This window comes from Gorilla gorilla, chromosome 3 (genome assembly GCF_029281585.2).
Source record: "Gorilla gorilla gorilla isolate KB3781 chromosome 3, NHGRI_mGorGor1-v2.1_pri, whole genome shotgun sequence".
In the NCBI taxonomy this organism is placed as follows: Eukaryota; Metazoa; Chordata; class Mammalia; order Primates; family Hominidae; genus Gorilla; species Gorilla gorilla.
This window is the reverse complement of record NC_073227.2, coordinates 149,206,622-149,225,702: the sequence shown is the minus strand read 5'-3', so window position 1 is coordinate 149,225,702 and position 19,081 is coordinate 149,206,622. Positions and strand designations below refer to the sequence as shown.

The 19,081-nt window shown below is 35.3% G+C and overlaps 1 protein-coding gene across 7 annotated transcripts in view; it reads left to right on the top strand.

Moving 5' to 3' along the window:
* The window catches only part of SCLT1 (sodium channel and clathrin linker 1), a 214,735-nt gene that overhangs the window by 97,800 nt on the left and 97,854 nt on the right, over positions 1–19,081 (top strand). The window lies entirely within an intron of this gene.

Genomic DNA, 19,081 nt, shown 5'->3' with positions numbered 1-19,081 from the left:
ATGCATTGATTTATTTCTGGGTTCTCTGTTCAGTTCATCTGTGTCTGTTTTTATGCCAGTACCATTCTGTTTTGGTTACTATACGTTTGTAGTATAATTTGAAGTCAGTTAATGTGATGCCTCTAGCTTTGTTCTCTTTGCTCAGGATTGCTTTGGCTATTCTGTGTCTTGTTTGGTTCACTTTAAATTTTAGGATTTTTTTTCTATTTCTGTAAAGAATGTCATTGGTATTTTGATTGCATTTAATCTATAGATTTGATTGCTTTGGGTACTATGGATATTTTAACAATGTTGATTCTTCTGATTCATGAACATGGAATATCTTTCCATTGTTTTGTGTCATCTTCAATTTCTTTCATCAGAGTTTTATAGTTTTCTTTTAGAGTTCTTTTACTTCTTTGGTTATTTGTTCCCGAGTATTTTGTTTTATTTGTAGCTATTGTAAACGGGATTACTTTCTTGTTTTTTTTTTCAGACTGTTCAGTTGGCACATGGAAAAATACTGATTTTTGTTCGTTGATCTTGTATGTGGCAACTTAATTTATCCAATCTAATAGTTTTGTTGGTTGAATCTTTAGGTTTTTCTAAATATAAGATCATGTCATCTGCAAACAAGGATAATTTGACTTCTTCCTTTCCAATTTGGGCGCCCTTTATTTCTTTCTCTTGTCTGACTGTTTTGGCTAGGACTCCTCATACTGTGTTGAATAACAGTGGTGAAAGTGGGTATCCTTGTCTTCTTCCAGATATTAGCAGAAAGGCTTTCAGTTTTTCCCCATTTAGTATGATATTACCTGTGGGTTTGTCATACATGACTTTTACTTTGTTGAGATATGTTTCTCCTATACCCAGGTTTTCTTTAGAGTTTTTATCATAAAGGGATGTTGAATTTTATCAAATACTTTTTCAGCATCAATTGAAATTATCATATGGTTTTTGTCTTTTGTTGATACATCACATTTATTGATTTTCACTTGTTGAACCATCCATGCATCCCTGGGATGAATCCCACCTGATCATGAAGAATGATCTCTTTAATGTGTTGTTGAATTGAGTTTCCTAATATTTTGTTGAGGATTTTTGCATCTGTGTTCATCAGAGATGTTGGCCTATAGCTTTCCTTATTTTGTTGTGTCTTTGTCTGGTTTTGGTATCAGGGTGATACTGACTTCATAGAATACGTTTGGAAGTATTCCTTTCACAATTTTTTGGAATAGTTAGAGTAGGATTGGTATTATTTCTTCTTTAAATGTTCAACAGAATCCAGCAATGAAGACATCAAGTCCTAGTCTTTTCTTTGATGGGAGATTTTTTATTGCCGCTTCTATCTCCTTATTTGTTATTGGTCTATTCAAGTTTTTTATTTCTTCATGGTTAAATCTTGGTAGGTTGGATATTTCTAGGAATTTATTCATTTCTTCTAGATTTTCTAATTTATTGGCATATAGTTGCTCGTAATAGTTTCTAATGATATTTTGAATTTTTGTGGTTTCAGTTGTAATATCTCCTTCATCTCATTTTATTTACCTGAGTCTTCTGTATTTTTTTTTTTAGATTGGCTAAAGGTTTATTGATTTTGTTTGTCTTAAAAAAACATCTTTTTTAATTTATCTTTTGTATTTTTTAGTCTGAATTTTATTTATTTCTGCTCTGCTCTTTATTATTTCTTATACTAATGTTGAGTTTGGTTTTCTCTTGCTTTTCCAGTTCTTTAAGATATATCCTTAGGTTGTTTATTTGAAGTTTTTCTACTTTTTGATGGAGGTATCTATTGCTATAAACTTCACTTTTAGTACTGCTTTTGCTGTATCTATAGGCTGTGATACATTGTGTTTCTATTTTTATTTGTCTCAACAAATTTTTAAATTTCCTTCTAAATTGGTTAATTGACCCAATGGTCATTTAGGAGCATATTGTTTAATTTCCTTGTGTTTGTGTGGTTTTCAAGTTCCTCTTGTTACTGAATTTTAGTTTTATTCCTTTGTAGTCAGAAAAGATACTTTATATGACTTCAGTTTGTTTGAATTTTGGGGACTTGTTTTATGGCCTAATATATGTTCTGTCCTTGTGACTCTTTCATATACTGAGAAGAAAAACATGTATTTTTCACCTGTTGGATGAAATATTCTGTAAATGTTTATTAGGTCAATGTAGTCTATAGTACAAATTTAATCTGATGTTTCTTTGTTGATATTCTATGTAGATTATCTGTCCAGTTCTGAAAGAGGGGTGTTGAAGTTCTCAGCTGTTATTTTATTGGTGTCTAACTTTATCTTTAGTTCTAATATTTGCTTTATATTATCTGGATGTTCCAGCATTGAGTACATATATATCTACAATTCTTATATCCTCTTGTGGGATTGACCCCTTTATCATTATATAATAACATTTTTGACTCTCTTTACAATTTTTGTCTTGAAATCTATTTTATCTGGTGTAAGTATAGCTACTCTTGCTCTTTTGGGGTTTCTGTTTGCGTGGACTGTCTTTTTCCATTCCTGTATTTTCAGTCTTTGGGTGTCTTTATAGATGAAATGAGTTTCTTGTAGGCAGCATATGATTAGGTCTTATTTTTTATCCATTCAGCTACTCTTTTTTTTATTGGAGAATTTAGTCCAGTTACATTTAATGTTATTAGTAATAGGTAAGGACTCACTACTGCCATTTTGTTACTTTTTTTCTGGGGTTGTATTGTTGGTCCTCTCTTCCTTCCTTTCTGTCTTCCTTTGTGTAAAAGTGACTTTCTCTTGTAGTATATTTTAATTTCTTGGCTTTTCAGGTTTTTTTGTATCTATTATAGGTTTTTGTTTTTGTGGTTACCATGAGGCTTGCAAATACTATGACCAATTGTTTTAAACTAATGACAACTTAACTCTGATTATAAAGAAAAATAAGCAAAGAGAATTTAAAACTCCAACTTTAACTTCATCTCCCCTGCTTTTTGATTTGTTGTCTCTATTTACATATATTTTATATTGTCTATCTCTTCAAAAGTTGTAGTATTTATAATTTTTGGTAAGTCTGTCTTCTAGTCTTCTGACAAAAGGTATTAGTGGTTTATACACCACCATTACAATTAAAGGAGTCTAACCGGAGTTAGAATATTCTGTATTTGTCTGTGTACTTACTATTGCCAGTGAGTTTTATATCTTCAGATGATTTCTTGTTACTAATAAACATCCTTTTCTTTTAAATTGAAGAACTCCCTTTAACATTTCTTGTAAGACAGGTTCGGTGTTGACAAAATCCATAAGCTTTTTTTTTTTCTGTGAAAGTTTTCATTTCTCCTCCATGTTTGAAAGACAATTTTGCTTTTACATATTATTTGCTTCTGTTCTCTTGCTGCTTTTAAGATCCTTTATCCTTGACCTTTGAGACTTTTATTATTGTATGTCCTGAAGTAGTCTTATTTGTTTTGAATCTGCTGGGTGTTCTTTGACCTTCTTGTACCTGGATATTCATATCTTTCTGTGGGTTTGGAAAGTTCTCTGTTACTATGTCTTTGAATAAACTTTCTACTCTCATCTCTCTTAGTACATCCTCTTTAAGGCCAGTAACTCTTAGATTTGCCCCTTTAAGACTGTTTTAAAGATCTTGTAGGCTTGTTTCATTCTTTTTTTTCACCTCTGAGTGTGTATTTTCATATAGCCTTTCTCCAAGCTTATGGATTCTTCTGATTGATCAGTTCTGCTTTTGAGAGAGTGATGCATTTGTCAGTTTTTCAATGGGATTTTTCAACTCCAGAATTTCTACATGACTTTTAAAATATTATTTCAATCTTTGTCAAATTTCTGATGGGATTCTGAATTCCTTCTGTTGTCTTGAAATTTGTTGAGCTTCCCCAAAACAGCAATTAATACTTTGAATTCCTTGTGTGAAAAGTCACATATCTCCGTCACTCTAGGATTGGTCACACTGGTGCCTTATTTAGTTCATCTGATAAGTCATGTTTTTCTGGATGTTCTTCGTGCTTGTGGATGCTCATCGGTATCTGAGCAATGAAGAGTTAGGTATTATAATTTTTGCAGTCTTGGCTTGTTTGTATTCTTCCTTCTAGAGTGGGCTTTCCACGAATCCAAAAGAGATTGAGTGTTTTGGCCTAAGCCTGCAATTATTGCAGCCATTTCAGAATATTGCAGCCATTTCAGAACATTGCAGAAGCCATTTCAGAACCATTCCTAGGCTTAGATTCCTAAGCCTAGGAATGCTGCAGCTCTTAGATCCTCCTACATACACAGACTTGCTAGACTTGGGTAAGATGAGGGATAATTCCCTGGGTAACCAGGCAAAGTCTCTTACTCCTTCCCCAATCAGAAGGAGTCTCTCTGTACACTGTGCTGTCTGGAGTTGGGGAGAGGTGACGTGCCCACTCTCATGGCTACCACAGCTAGCACTACACAGAGTCACACCTGAATCCCTTCAGACCAGTACAATACCGGGGCTAACCCAAAGCCTGCAGCCACCACTGCCTGATGTTTATTCAAGGCCCAGGACCACTTCAGTTAGCAGGGGGTGAATTCTGCTAGGATGGGGTCCATCCCATCAGAGGAGTGGATTCTCTTCTAGCACAGAGTGAGTCTAGAAACGCATCCAGGTGCAAAAATCTAGAATCTGGGACTTCAGAAATCTGCTTGGTGCTTTTACTGTGGCTGAGCTCGTACTCAAGTTGCAAGACACAGTCCTCTGTACTCTTTCTTCCCCTTTCCCTGAGCAGAAAGAGTCTCTTTGGAGCAGTACTGCCTGGAGTTTGGGAAGGGATGACACAGGCAATCCTTTGGCTGCCACTGCTGGTCACACTGTATTGTACCCTAAGTGCACTGCCTCTGAGACCAGTGCAGCACCAGGGCTTGCCTTAGGACTGCAGTCCTTGTGGCCTGACTGCCACTTAAATTTATTCCAGGCCCAGACTACTTTAGTCAGTGGTGGTGAAGGCAACAAAGACTTGGTTTCCTCCCACTGGGACGGTGAATTCTTCTCTGGCCTGGGGCTGGTCTAAATGCTCCCTCCATGGATGCTGGTGGAATTCTAGCCTATGTCGTGTTCCACTGTGACAGGGCAGCACTGAATTCTAATGCAAAGTTCAACACTTACTTCACTCTCCCTCCCCCTAGCACACAAATTATCTGTCCACTCTGCACTGCCTGGGGCTGGGGGCAGTTTGTATAGGTAATGAAAAACTGTCTTTCCTACACTCATCGGTACCTCTTTCCTTGATATTATGTTCAAACCAGGTATTGTGATCACTTACATCATTTTTTGGTTGTTATGAAGATGCTTTCTTATGTGGGTGGTCATTCAATTTGTTATTTTTGAAGGGGAATGGTTGCTGGAGAGTTCTACTCAGCCATCTTGCTCTGCTTCCTCTCCTTAGAGAAATATTTCTTAATCGAGATTTAGGCTGGGCACAGTGGCTTATGCCTGTAATCCCAGCACTTTGGGAGGCTGAGGTGGACAGATCACCTAAGGTCAGGAGTTCGAGACCAGCCTGGCCAACATGGTGAAACCCCATCTCTACAAAAATTAAAATTAGCCTGTCATGAGAAAAACAAAAGATTTAAATACAAGCCAAAAAGGAAAAGATTTCTTTACTTGAATATGTTAAGATATTAGGCTTCTGTTACAAAAACAATATAAGTCAAATGAAAAGACAACTCATAGTCTATGAGAAGACATTTACAATGCATGTATTGTAACTGACAACAGATTAGTGTTAAGGACACATTAACTGATTAAGTATCAATAAGAATAATTAACTCATTGAAAATTAGGCAAAGGATATGAATAAGCATTTCAAAAGTTACAGCAATCAGGAAAATGCAAGTAAAAACATGATACTACTTCACACTCAGCAATCGATGTAAAAATGTGGAGTGTAATAATGAGGCCAAAAAATTACAGTGTGATACAGTTTAAATCTTTTAAACAATAGTGTGTATTGATCATCAATATATGTATATGGATATATCAATATATATTCATAATATATAGTAAAAATTATATATCTGTTACATATATATGTAGTGTATGTGTGTGTGTGTATTACAAGAGAATAAAGTACCATTCCCAGAAATTATATATCCTTACTTCAAGTTAATGATTGTCTCTGTGGAATGAGGCTATTTGTGGAAGTAGAGAATTGAAGGCAACCTAGGTATTTGTCACTAAGGGAATGAACAGTAAAATGTGGTAATTACATCCTGTGGAATACTGTGCATCATTTAGAAACACATATTTACATGTAAAGATGTAGTTACAGCAACATGGGTAGAACTAGAAAACAATGTTTATATTTAAAAAGTAAAATATATGGATCTATAGCATAAAACATATGCTTGTAATAACAATATATGTTTTACCAGTAAATGTGTATATCTGAGGATATATCACATTTTAATATGAACTTATGAAATGGAGGAGAATGAGAAAGGGATTGGGAATGAGCAAAAAACAAAAATAAACAAATGAGAATATCTTTTACAGCTCATAATGATAATAGGTCATGGAATGAATACTGTAAAAATTCAACTTTACATTCAAGGTTAAGAAAAGAGTGGGAGGAAAAAAAGAATATAAGATTTTTTGCATATGTAGGATAAATTAGAAGGTAGAGATCCTGGAAGGATGAGTAAGGAAATTGGTTCGTAAAGACCTGCAATCATATTATAGTAATGGAAATAGAGAATAAAAATGCATATAAAAAAATCTATATAGGAAAAATGGGCAGAACTTCATAATATTGAGCTAAAGGACAGGGGAAGAATCATGAAATTTTATTGCTAGAAGGTATCTTAATGTTCATCTAGTTTAACTTCCTAATTTTATAGAAAACTCAAAGTGAACCAAAGGCTTAGAAACTATTTGTCTTGTCCAGAGTTGCACAACAAATTCATGGAAAAGCCAAATTAGAACTCACATCTTGTAACTGCTAATCTAGTGAGCTTCTAAGCCTGGCTCTCTGACAGTATTCACAGCAGTGGGGAAGTCAAGTAGCAGAGTTGATTGCGGGGGAAAAGTATGATGAGTAGATACTTTGATTTTTGACATCTGCCTGGAAGATTCATTTAGTGTGGACATTAGGGCCTAAGGATTATAAATTGACTTTAGAGATTGATAAAACTAGTTGCAGTTTTCCAAAGCCTAAAACGTCTTAAGTGTTTAATTGTCCATGAACAACTTTGCCATAATATTTACTGACAGTATTCCATAGCTTAACATTAAGCAGTTCAGAGTTGTATACATAAAACTATACTTGCTTTTCCTGCCACAGATTTGAAGGAACATAAGGATAAACAGATGCTTCTTTTACGGAAGAGAGTGTTGCTTTCAAGTATGACAGATTCTGAATGATGGGCATATTGACATTACCAGAATTTAGGTTTTGAGATGCTCTATATAGCCATGCCAAGAATAACTAAATTAGAAACTCCTTAAGTACTAGAGTTGTTTAAGTTTGTACTTATACTGAAACATATTAGTTTCATTTGTTGTCTGATAGTGTGGTGCAAAAAAGTTAAAATCATGTGAACTTATAATTAAAGCTTTAATCGTATTTCATTTTGAGAGTTTTTGGTGATACCTTGTCATAGTGGATAAAACTCTTCAGCCTATTTTCTTAAGAACCTTCATTCACCTGATCCTCCTCAAACCTCCAGTTATACAGAAAAATAGTCATATTGCTGTTTCCCGCAGAAGAACTTTTGGTAATTTCCTTTTTGCCTTAGATCATTCTGTTTCTCAGAAAATTTATAATTTTCTAAACCTAGCTAAAACTTGCCTTCTCCAGAAAGACTTCTCTCATTCATTCTACCAGATTTTTACTTTTTTATTCTTGTGAACCTACTCAGTATTTATTCATTTAAACTGAGATTTATACTGTTTTTCCAGAGGTGCTTTTTTTGTCTTATATATTTATTTATAATATATATCCAGCTGAGTTATGATGATAATTATTTTCCAACTCTCATGTGCTCAGATTTTATGCCTGCCTTGTAAAGTCTTCGAAGGGAAAGATTGTCATTTATTATATCTTTCTAGGAATAACCAATGTTATCTTTTAAAAGGATGTACTATAAAGACTAAGTAGTGGCCGGGCGTGGTGGCTCACGCCTGTAATCCCAGCACTTTGGGAGGCTGAGGCGGGCGGATCACCTGAGGTCGGGAGTTTGAGACCAGCCTGACCAACATGGAGAAACCCCGTCTCTACTAAAAATACAAAATTAGCCGGATGTGGTGGCATATGCCTATAATCCCAGCTACTAGGGAAGCTGAGGCAGGAGAATCACTTGAACCTGGGAGGCGGAGGTTGCGGTGAGCCGAGATCATGCCATTGCACTCCAGCCTGGGCAACAAGAGTGAAAATCCGTCTCAAACAAACAAACAAAAAAGACTAAGTAAAGCATTTGCATGGGGTCCTTATTAACTTCTCATCAGAGTGGCATCATCAGAATATTTGTTAAAAATAATTTTAGCTGGCCAGGTGCGGTAGCTCACGCCTGTGATCTCAGCACTTTCGGAGGCCAAGGCGGGTGGATTACCTGAGGTCAGAAGTTTGAGACCAATCTGGCCAACATGGTGAAACCCCGTCTCTTCTAAAAATACAAAAATTAGCCGGGCATGGTGATGGGAGCCTGTAATCCCAGCTACTCAGGAGACTGAGACAGGAGAATTGCTTGAACCCAGGAGGCAGAGGTTGCAGTGACCTGAGATTGTGCCATTGTACTCCAGCCTGGGCAACAGAGCAAGACTCCATCTCAAAATAGTAATAATAACTTAGCCACTAAGGACTTATCTCATTAACAGACATAGATATTATATTCATGTAAGGAGCCTATAATTTGTCCAATCAATTTATTTTATATTCATTGAGAACTTAAAAATGTACATCTGTGCTCTGAGGGTAGAAACAGTCTTTATAATAAGTTTATGTATAATGTGATAGCCTCAAAGTTGTTTTAATTTGACCCATTTCATCTCCTGCACACTTTTGTAGCTTCAACAGTTTCTGTGAGGATGAGATCTCATTAAATTTTTCTAGCTCAGGGTTCTCCTGGTTATCTCTACCCACATGGCTCAGAGGCACCTGAAAAGCAGCAGGCTCCAAACTAAGCTTACCATTATCTCTCAGATCTTTTCTCCATATTTGTGAATTGTACCATCCAATTCCTGATTCAGAAAACTAGGAGACATCATAAATTCTTTTCTGTCCCAACTCTACCTTATAAATGTCTCTCTGATCTTTCACTTCATCACTTTCTCATCTGAGCTGCAGTAGTAACCTCTAAATTAGCTTACCGTACCCATCTTCCTTTCTCATACTGTTATCAAAGTGATCTTTCTAAAATATGTCTGATCATGTCACTCTCCTTAAATGGCTACTAAATACCTATAGGATATAATCCAAATTATTCAGCTTGACAGATTACTCAGCTTGAGTCTCCTGTAGTACCAAACATGCCTTCTTCCTGTGTGCCTCGACTGTAGACTGCACATACATCTGTCACAGCATTTTTTTCTTTTTTTTCTTTTTTTTTTTGTGGGAGAGCAGAGTTTTATTATTATTCAAATCAGTCTCCCCGAAAACTCAGGGATCAGAGTTTTTAAGGATAATTTGGCGGGCAGGGGGCCAGTGAGTCAGGAGTGCTGATTGGTTGGCTCGAGGATGAAATTGTAGGGACTCGAAGCTGTCCTCTTATGCTGAGTCAGTTCCTGGGTAGGGGCCACAGAAACGGTTGGCAGGTCCAGGTGGGGCTATCCGGCTGTCAGAAATGCAAAAACCTGGAAAGACATCTTAAAAGGACAATCTTAGGTTCACAACAGTAATGTTATCTTCAAGAGTAATTGGGGAAGTTGCAAATCTTACGACCTCCAGACTAAATGGCTGGTAATATTTAGAATTCCAGCCCCTCTTATCCTAACTTGGTGGCTAGTGGCCTTTCATTCATTTTACAAGAACAGTCTAGCTTTTGGGAAGGGCTGTTTAAACTAAATTCCTTCCCAAGGCTAGTTCAGCCTATGCCCAGGAATGGACAAAGAGAGTTTGGAGGTTAGAAGCAAGATGCAGTTGGTTAGATCTGATATCTTACCATGTCACAGCATTTTTAACACTTTATTAAGTGTTTACAAATCCATCTCTCTACACTAGTCTTTGAGCCCCCGGAAGGCGTGGATTATGATCTGGTGATGTTTATCTTGCCATCATCTAGCACAGTACTAGACATATGGCAGGTGCTCAAAAAAATACTTTTTGAGTGAGTGAGTCAGTTAATTAAATAATTAAATTACACTTTATTGGAGCAACAAGGCTAATTTATTCATGCGGATTTTCTATTTGTGTCCTTTGCCCTTTGACCTCTAAGGGCACAATTATTTTCTTGAACTGTCATTATTTTAAAAAATTATATTTTATCTCCTTCAGCTACACAGAAATGTGTGACCACTTAGAAGTTTGATTTCCAAAACAACACACCTGGAAAAAAAATCATTTTAATATAATCAATAGAAGCTTTGCACAATGAATTAAAAAGATTTTTAGTGTTTCTCATTAAAGATCCAGCATTTAAGCTGTATTGACTTTTAAATCTGTTTTTATTACCAATAATCTCAAAGTTTGACTGGGTGCTAGAGCCTTAAATATTTTTTATGTTTAGTGCTCTCTCGACATTTAAATATGAAATAAAATCCAGGACATCTTTAAAATATGCTAGCAAAATTACTTATATATAAGTGGTTTCATTGAAGAGCATTAGAGCTGATGTGATAGGAATGCAATTCTTAGTATTGCTCTATCATATTAAATCTGAAAAGGTAAATTATATAAATCACAGTTTGTATATGTTCATTGTGTTCATTTTTAATCTTTTTTACAAATGCATATTTTTTCTTTAAAAATGTGTGTGCTGATAATTTTTATATACTATCTTATTTTTTAAAAGACATGTACTTTTGCCAGGTAATAGTTTTATTTTAGCTAACAGATTTCTCTCAGATGTTTCATGTTCTAATTTAAATAATATTGTGTCTTCTATTATAAAAATGCTATGGAAATCTGGAATTCATGTATCACTAGTTTTGATTCATAGTGTGTCTTGGAAACAATCCCATGTGAGAAATGGCCCTGAGCAGATGTGCTTAGTCATAGAATTGCCAGACAGTTCCTTATGTGTTGGCAGCTAGTTTTCTGAGCATGGAAAACAGGTTTTAAGATAAGAAATAGGGCTTTGCTGTCAGTTTTCTGTTTCTTCACACTGTTTTACTTTAATGTTATTTAAAGGGATTACTGTCACCTTTATTCAATAATGTTTATATATCTTTTTCTCTCAATCTTTAAGAGACAGTAAGAAGATTATTAGACTTCTAGAACACACTGGTCAAGAGTGGAACCTTAGCCACAGTTAATTAGTATTAAGATTTCTTGTTTGGGGGTCTGGCAAGAATAAAACAAATACATAGCATCATTGTTCAGAACTTTTGCCTCTAAGAGTAGATGACTGTTTTCTTTCAAAATATATTTTAATTGATGTTTATAACTTTCTTTTGCAGATACGCTACGTTTGTACACCTGTCTTTAAAAATGTGGTTCTGTGTGGTATGAAATTTAAAAAACGTAGGCTTTGAAGTCAGCTCTAGTTTTTTATTGTGGCTCTGCCATTGTCTTAATCCACTGGGGCTGCTATAACAAAATGCCACATACTGAATAGCTCATAAACAACAGAAATGTATTTATTACAGTCTGGAGACCGGGAAGTTCAAAATTGAGAAAATGGCAGATTCGGGATTTGGTGAGGGGCTGTTTCCTGATTATACATGACACCTTCTCTCTTTGTCTTCACGAAGTAAAAGGGACAAACAAACCTCCCTTGGGCCTCTCTTATGAGGGCACTAATCCCATTTTCGAGGGCACTGCTATCATGACCTAATCACCTCCCAAAAGGCCCCACCTCGTAATATCATTACATTGAGAGTTATATGAAGGTTGTATTTATATGAGATTTCAACATATGAATTTTGCAGGGACACAGATACTCAGACTAAAACAGCCATTTACTGGTGATTGACTTGGGTAGGTTGTTTAACTGCATGGACTTCAGTTTCCTCATTGCTATAATGAAAATGAAATTACCTTCCTTGCAGTGTTGCAATATAATATAACTGACTGTCTTTGCCCACCTCCCTTCTACTTTAGTATCCAACCTCTGTAGGTAGGATATACAGTACTTACAAATTACCTGCTAGTAGATTTGGGAGTTGTTATTAACATTGTAATAAATAGTGGATTATTTACCTCCCAGACCTGGGAAATCTGCCTTTTGTTGTTGCTGCTGTAATTTCTAGGACCAGAGTAACCATTTCTTTCTTTCTCCTCTTTCTATTATATTGTACCCCCATTTCTTGCCAACTGTATAATCCCAAATTCTTTTTATTCCCTCCTGTATGTTTCGGTTATATTCTTTTTGTTTTGAAATCTTAGTTTCTCTTTTGCATGGTTCTTTTAAGACCTCAGATGTATAGACCTCCCTGATGACTCCTCAGATACTTTCTTCTTCCTATTCTTTGATGTTGCTTGGAAGAATCTGTATTTATTATAGTCACTCTTTGGAATTTTCTTCAGTTTGGATTCAGCCCCCCTCCATCTGTTCTTCTCCTCAAGAATTACTGGTACCTTTTATGACTTAAAAATGCCTCCCTCATTCTCCTTGGTTGTTGATTTTCCTTAACTGATGATTTTTTCTACCTTTCTTAAACATTTCTTTACCAGGACTTTTGTGTTTATACCATGATTTCTTCTCTGACTTTTGTTTCTTGTTTTTTTTTTTATTGTTTTTGTTTTGTTTTGTTTTGTTTTTTGCTTCTTTTGCTTCCCCCATTTCCTTATCTTACCTATGAAAAGTATACATTTCTTAGATTTCTAACCATGTGACTCAGTTTTTCTCCTTCATAGATAATCATATCTACCCTACCCAATTTAAACTTTCAGCCCTAATGTTTTCCAGGTATACACCTCTGACCTTGATCGCTTTGTTGAGTTCCATAATTGAATTTCTAGGTCAGTGGTTTTCAAACTTTTTATTTTTTGACAGTAAACTCCTTTTTTAAAAAAAGAAATCTTATACATGGAACCTCAGAATTTAAACTTATAAAAGTAGAATGGCTATGATTGAAGGAGTAGAGGGCCTCTCTATCTTACTAGCTAATGCCATCATCAAACCTCAGAGTTTTTGCTTGCTTGCTCTCCTTTGCTTCATCTCTACATGTGCTCGTGTTGGCTCTATGTACAGATGATCACAAATCTAGTCATCATCCATATCACCTCTACCCCACCATCTCTTGTTTGCAGTACCCTTTTCTCTGGTCTACCTGCTTTCACTCTTATTCCACCGCAATTCATTCTCCACACAATATATCACATCATTTACCTGCTTCAGACCCTCCAGTGGATTTTCATTGCAATTGGAACACATTCCAAAATTCCTAGTATATCCAGAAGGCCCTATGTGATCTGACCTCTACCTTCCTCTCTGACTTTATCTTACACTTTTTTCTCTGTGATACGTTCTGGCTTAATTGTCATTTCTTTGTTTTTCTCATATTCTTTCATTTATTCTTAATTATCTTCGCCTGTAATTCTCCTACCCTAAGTTTTCTTCAGTTTGCCTCATCATCCTTTAGGTCGTAGCTCAGATATTTCTACCATAGATGTCCCTGATGACCCATGTCTTTCCTATTTCCCTGTATCATCTTCTTTGTAACATTGTCACTTTCTTTAATTACCTGATTTATTGAAATACTTGTTGCCTGTCTCCCTCCATTACAATATGAACTTTATGAGACAGGGGCTTTATCTTCCTTGTTTACCACTGCATCACCAGTGCTGATGAAGTGCTTCGTATGGTGAATGTAGGTGCTCAATAGACAGTACTTGGTATGGTACCTGTAGGAGCTCAGTAAAATAACTCTAGGACTCTTGAAATAGAGATAAAACAAACAAAAAACTGATGAGCCACCAGCACTTAAGGCTCAACATGTCCAAATTATATTCACAGTGTCGGGCATGTTATAAGCATTCAATAAATATTTGTTCAAAGAATGAATGCATGGAATCCCTTAAATTCTGTTTGTAAAATCTACACCATCTCTCTCAGAATTGTTGTCATCACTCTGGTTTAGACTTTTCCTCCTTCTTGCTCATTTATTATAACATATTGGTTACAGAGAGAGACAGAACTATCATTCTAGTCTATTCTTTTTCACAAATGTCAGGTTTAAATTTCTAAAGTGCAGCTCTGAGCTCCGATACCATTATTGGTACAGTTCCCCATTTGCCTTTAAATTGATACAGATAACTTAACTGTCAATTAAGGTCATTGATATTGTAGTCCCCATGGCCTTTACAGTCTTATTTCTCATCTTCCCTAAATAAGCCCTACACTTACCTACCTTTATGCTTGTGCTTATCTTGTTTCTTCCTAAAGCTTTCTCTGTCTCTTCTTGTGAGATATATAATTCCTCTGCCAATTCTTGCTTTAAATACCTCTCACTTCAATATTCTCCCAGCTAAATGTAAATGTGCTGCATACTCAGAATCATAATGTTTTATTTTAATCTTTTGTGTTGCTTAACATATGCTTGCTTTGTGGCCCTCCTCAAGATTACTATAGCGCTATAATTACATTATTGAGCTGAAAGTTTAAATTGGGTAAGGTGGATATGATCATCTATGAAGGAGAAAAATCCTTTGTGTGTTTTGTACCACATTATTGCAGCACCTCAAACATTCCAGGCATGAAGTAAACATGTTTTAAGCATGTCTGTTGCATAAGAGATTTGAATAGTCTGATCAATAATAGAGTATGAATTAATATTTTCTGCACTTTGTCAGTGTTACCCAAAGTTGCATGACTCTAAGACTAGACTTGTAATCATCGTTTACAAAAGAGTAAATTGTCAATTCTGTAGGTATTTTGTAAAATTTAAGACAGTGAATATACATCAGAATCCCCTGTAGAGACTCTGAAAAACAGAGATGACCAAGTACTGCTTGCAGACGTCTTGAATGAGTAAGTCTCAGATTGAGCCTATCCATATATGATGTGAAAAAGCCTATGCATATTTAGTTGCAAAAAGCTCACTTTCATACACACAAAGTATGGACACTACTACTAGTATCATAGAATATTATATCTAACATAGAAATTAGGATTTTGAATTACCTGAAACTATGTATAATTTTGAATTAACTTCAAGTGTCTATAAATAATACACAAATAACGTATTTAAAAACTGAAGAGCCACTGTTTTGGAAAGGTTTGATAGCTCAGTGTATGGATTATAATATCCACTGCTTTTAGAAAATCTTTGGAACCTTTCTGTCTTGAATAGGTTTCATTATTAGACTGCCAGTAAAAATTGGGAAGAGGAAAAAAATTGAAATAAAACTTTATCCAGTTTTGGTACTTACTCGGTTTCCTAAAAGCAGTAGTGATTTTAAAAGTTTAGAACTTTGTCTAAAATTATGTTTCAGGATTTTCTAAAGTTTTTAAGTGTAAATGATTGGCTTTATTATACTGGGTAATTACAAAAGTCCTTATTAAATTACCTAACATATGCATTTTTTTATTTTAAAGAGGAAAAAATTAAGAATATCAAATCAGAAAAAAATAGCTTTTATATCTCAGAATCTTACCATTTTTCACTGTATGCAGAAAAGGCATAAACATTTCTAGGATTCTCTTTGTATGAGAGTGCAGGAAGAAACAGATAAAAATTTGTCTTAAAATAGACTCATTGTACTTGATGTTAAGTCTCAAAAAAGTGTATTGATAATTAAAGCATTTTAATTTCTGTCCAAATTGATGGTATAATTTAAATCTAGTATTATATCCTATCCTTTATGTTATACTTGATTAAATTTTGCTTAACAAAGTTTTATTTTTAAAAAGTTGTTGGCTGGGTGTGGTGGCTCATGCCTGTAATCCCAGCACTCTGCGAGGCCGAGGCAGGCGGACCATGAGGTCAGCAGATCGAGACCATCCTGGCTAACACGATGAAACCCCGTCTCTACTGAAAAATACAAAAAATTAGCCGGGCGTGGTGGTGGGCGCCTGTAGTCCCAGCTACTCAGGAGGCTGAGGCAAGAGAATGGCGTGAACCCAGGAGGCGGAGCTTGCAGTGAGCCAAGATCATACCACTGCACTCCAGCCTGGGCAACAGAGCGAGACTCCATCTCAAAAAAAAAAAAAAAAGTTGTCATTCAAATCTGTTTAATATCATAAGAAATGAAGTAATACATTAATGAAAAATCCCAGGAATATAAAGTGGATTAACAAGCATACCTGAAAATAAAGTAATGTACTTTTTAGAATATTAATTTGAAGCAAAAATAAAATCCTTTGGTAGTTATGACATCAAGATTGTTAATAGTTAACTAGTTGTGTTTTTTTAAATCAAAATTTTTTTGTTAAACTGTTCTTGACTTTTATAAAATTACATACACTGGCAGACATATATCTAAAACATTTGCATGTAAATAGTATAAACATAATTATTGAGTTTCTTCATAAAATAATATTAGAATTATTTTTGTTAGTTCCTTCAAAAATTTTAAAAGCTTGAATATTTAAAAGAACTCACAAGACTGCACAGAGCATACTTACAGAAGGCTTTTATTTAAAGGCCAAAGGATATTGTGCAGCCAGAAAAAGAACATAGGCAAGCATCTAGCGTCCAGCACACGTTCAGGATAGGCGCCCTAGGGCCTTTATTTATACACAGACATGCTTTGTCTCCACATTGAGCCACCAAGATCTGTGCAATGAATCTTGGCTTCAGGAGAGCTCCAGGCAGGAGTTCCCATCAGGGTCATTTTTTTTGGCACACTGATCACATAGCCTAGCCTGGCTATCTAGTTATGCCTGGTGAAAATTATCAGTAAACAAATCAACTTGCAGGCTGCAGGAAGAGATTCATACTTTAAACAGCACGTCATAAATCCCACTGTTCATATACTGGCTAAGAGTCAAGGCTAGATATTCAGGCATCCCCAGAGCTTTCCCAGTCCAGCTGTAAATTAATACTTTACTACACAGTTCCTGACAATTTAATCTAATAAAAGGCAAAATGATGATGGTAGCTGCATTGTATAAACTACAGTAAAATTTATTAAATGCTTTAATATGTATTAACTTATTTGAACTTTATAATTCTGTGAGCTATATGGGAAAATTGTTTTTATCTCCATTTTATAAATACTAAGACTCAGAGAGGTTAAGTGATTGGCCCAGTTCACATACCTTTTGTGTTGGTAGAGTCAGTTCTAGAAGACAGGCCTTCTGCCTTTTATTTTAGATTTTTTTTCAACACTTCCTGCCAAAAGTAGATATAAAGAACTATTTACTTACTTTCTAACTGTTCTATGGAACAGTGTGGGAATAAACAAATGTATTTAAAACCACTACTTATTTCCCCCCAAAAAAATAGTATTTGTGTTTTAGTGAACATAATATAATATGAATGTTTTCAGAATTTTTTTTATAATGACTTCCAAATTAGGTCTAAGTCCAGTGCCTATTTTTTTCTTTTTACTTATGTAGCAGGAGATTTCGTTTCAAAGGAATATGAGATAATATATATTTGGAATAATTGTTCATAAAATTATTTTTCTAGAATTTTTCACACATGAATATTAAATTGGGTGTGCAAGATCTAGGTAAAATATCAAGATATAGTTGTACTTGTAACATTCTCTGTCTCTTTCTCTCTCTCCCTCTCTTTCTCTCTCTCTCTCTTTCCTTCTCCTTCTCTCCCTCCCTCTCCCTCTCCTCCCTCCCACTGCTCCTCCGCCTCCCTCTCTCCCTCCCCCCACCTTTTCCTTTTGCCCTCTCATTCATTTATGATTGATTTACTTGTCTCCTATGCCCCAGGTACTGTGCTATCTCCTGAAGGTTTAAAAATTAATAAGATGTGATCCTTGCTTTTAATTATCTTACATTGTATATTTTTTATGAACTCACAGTTCCACAAAGGAGAATCTCTGTAGTATTGATTACAATACAGTGTGGTCAATTAATAATGTATAAGGTATTATATATTATAAGTATTGAGATATGGGGTTTTTGCCAAGGAGAAGTTAGTGAAGACTTGAAGATGGGGAGATTTTTGATCTAGGTCAAAATTAAGGAATTGGTTAGAAAAAGAAGGAGAAGACCAATCCAACCAAACATGTGAAAAAAGAAACAAGGATGTGTTTAGAAAACAGCGAGTGAGTACTTTATTATACTTGGAATATAAATTACATGGGGGTAATTGGCAAGAGATGAGACTCTTTGAGGCTAGATGTTGACTGGCCTTATATGCCAGTAGAGGAGTGTAGACTTATATGTAGAGGAGTGTAGACTTACATGTAGAGGAGTGTAGACTTTATGCCAAAAAGTGTGGAATCCAGGAATCATTGTTAAATAGGAGTTTTTATTACTAGATAATTTTTTTTTAACAGATAAGATACATTATAAAGAATGAACGAAAGAGGAGACCATCAGTGAAGAGATGAGTTTGGAATCTACTGGAATAGTCTTATGAGTGATAATGAAGCTAAAGGTTGGGCCAAAGAATGAAAAAGGAATACACAATTGAAAGACAACTTAGAAATAGACTCAGGCCAATTAGATTAAAATAAGGAAAGAATCTAATTCTAGAATTTTGGTCTTGGCAAATTGCCTAATCCACCTCTGTTGTTGGACATGAGGTCTTTGAGACGTGCAGCATGGTCAAGTGAATTGTATTAAGACATATTACTAGTTAGTGACAGAATTGGGTCCCTGCCTGTAGTGTTCTCCACATTGTACCTTGCTTCCTGTGTCTCCAACAGGTTTTTTTTTTTCCTTGATCATGCTATGACCTTATCTTGCTTACAGTTTACAGGACACTCTAATATACATTATCTATTTTTACTTGTTCAGCAATCCCATGAAACAAGTAGAACAAGCAATTATTTTATCCTTTCCGAAGGTAAGAAAACCAAATCAGTGTGGGTTGCTATGCTTTTTCAGAGTTTTCTCAGTTTTATCCTTACTACTTAAATATATTATTC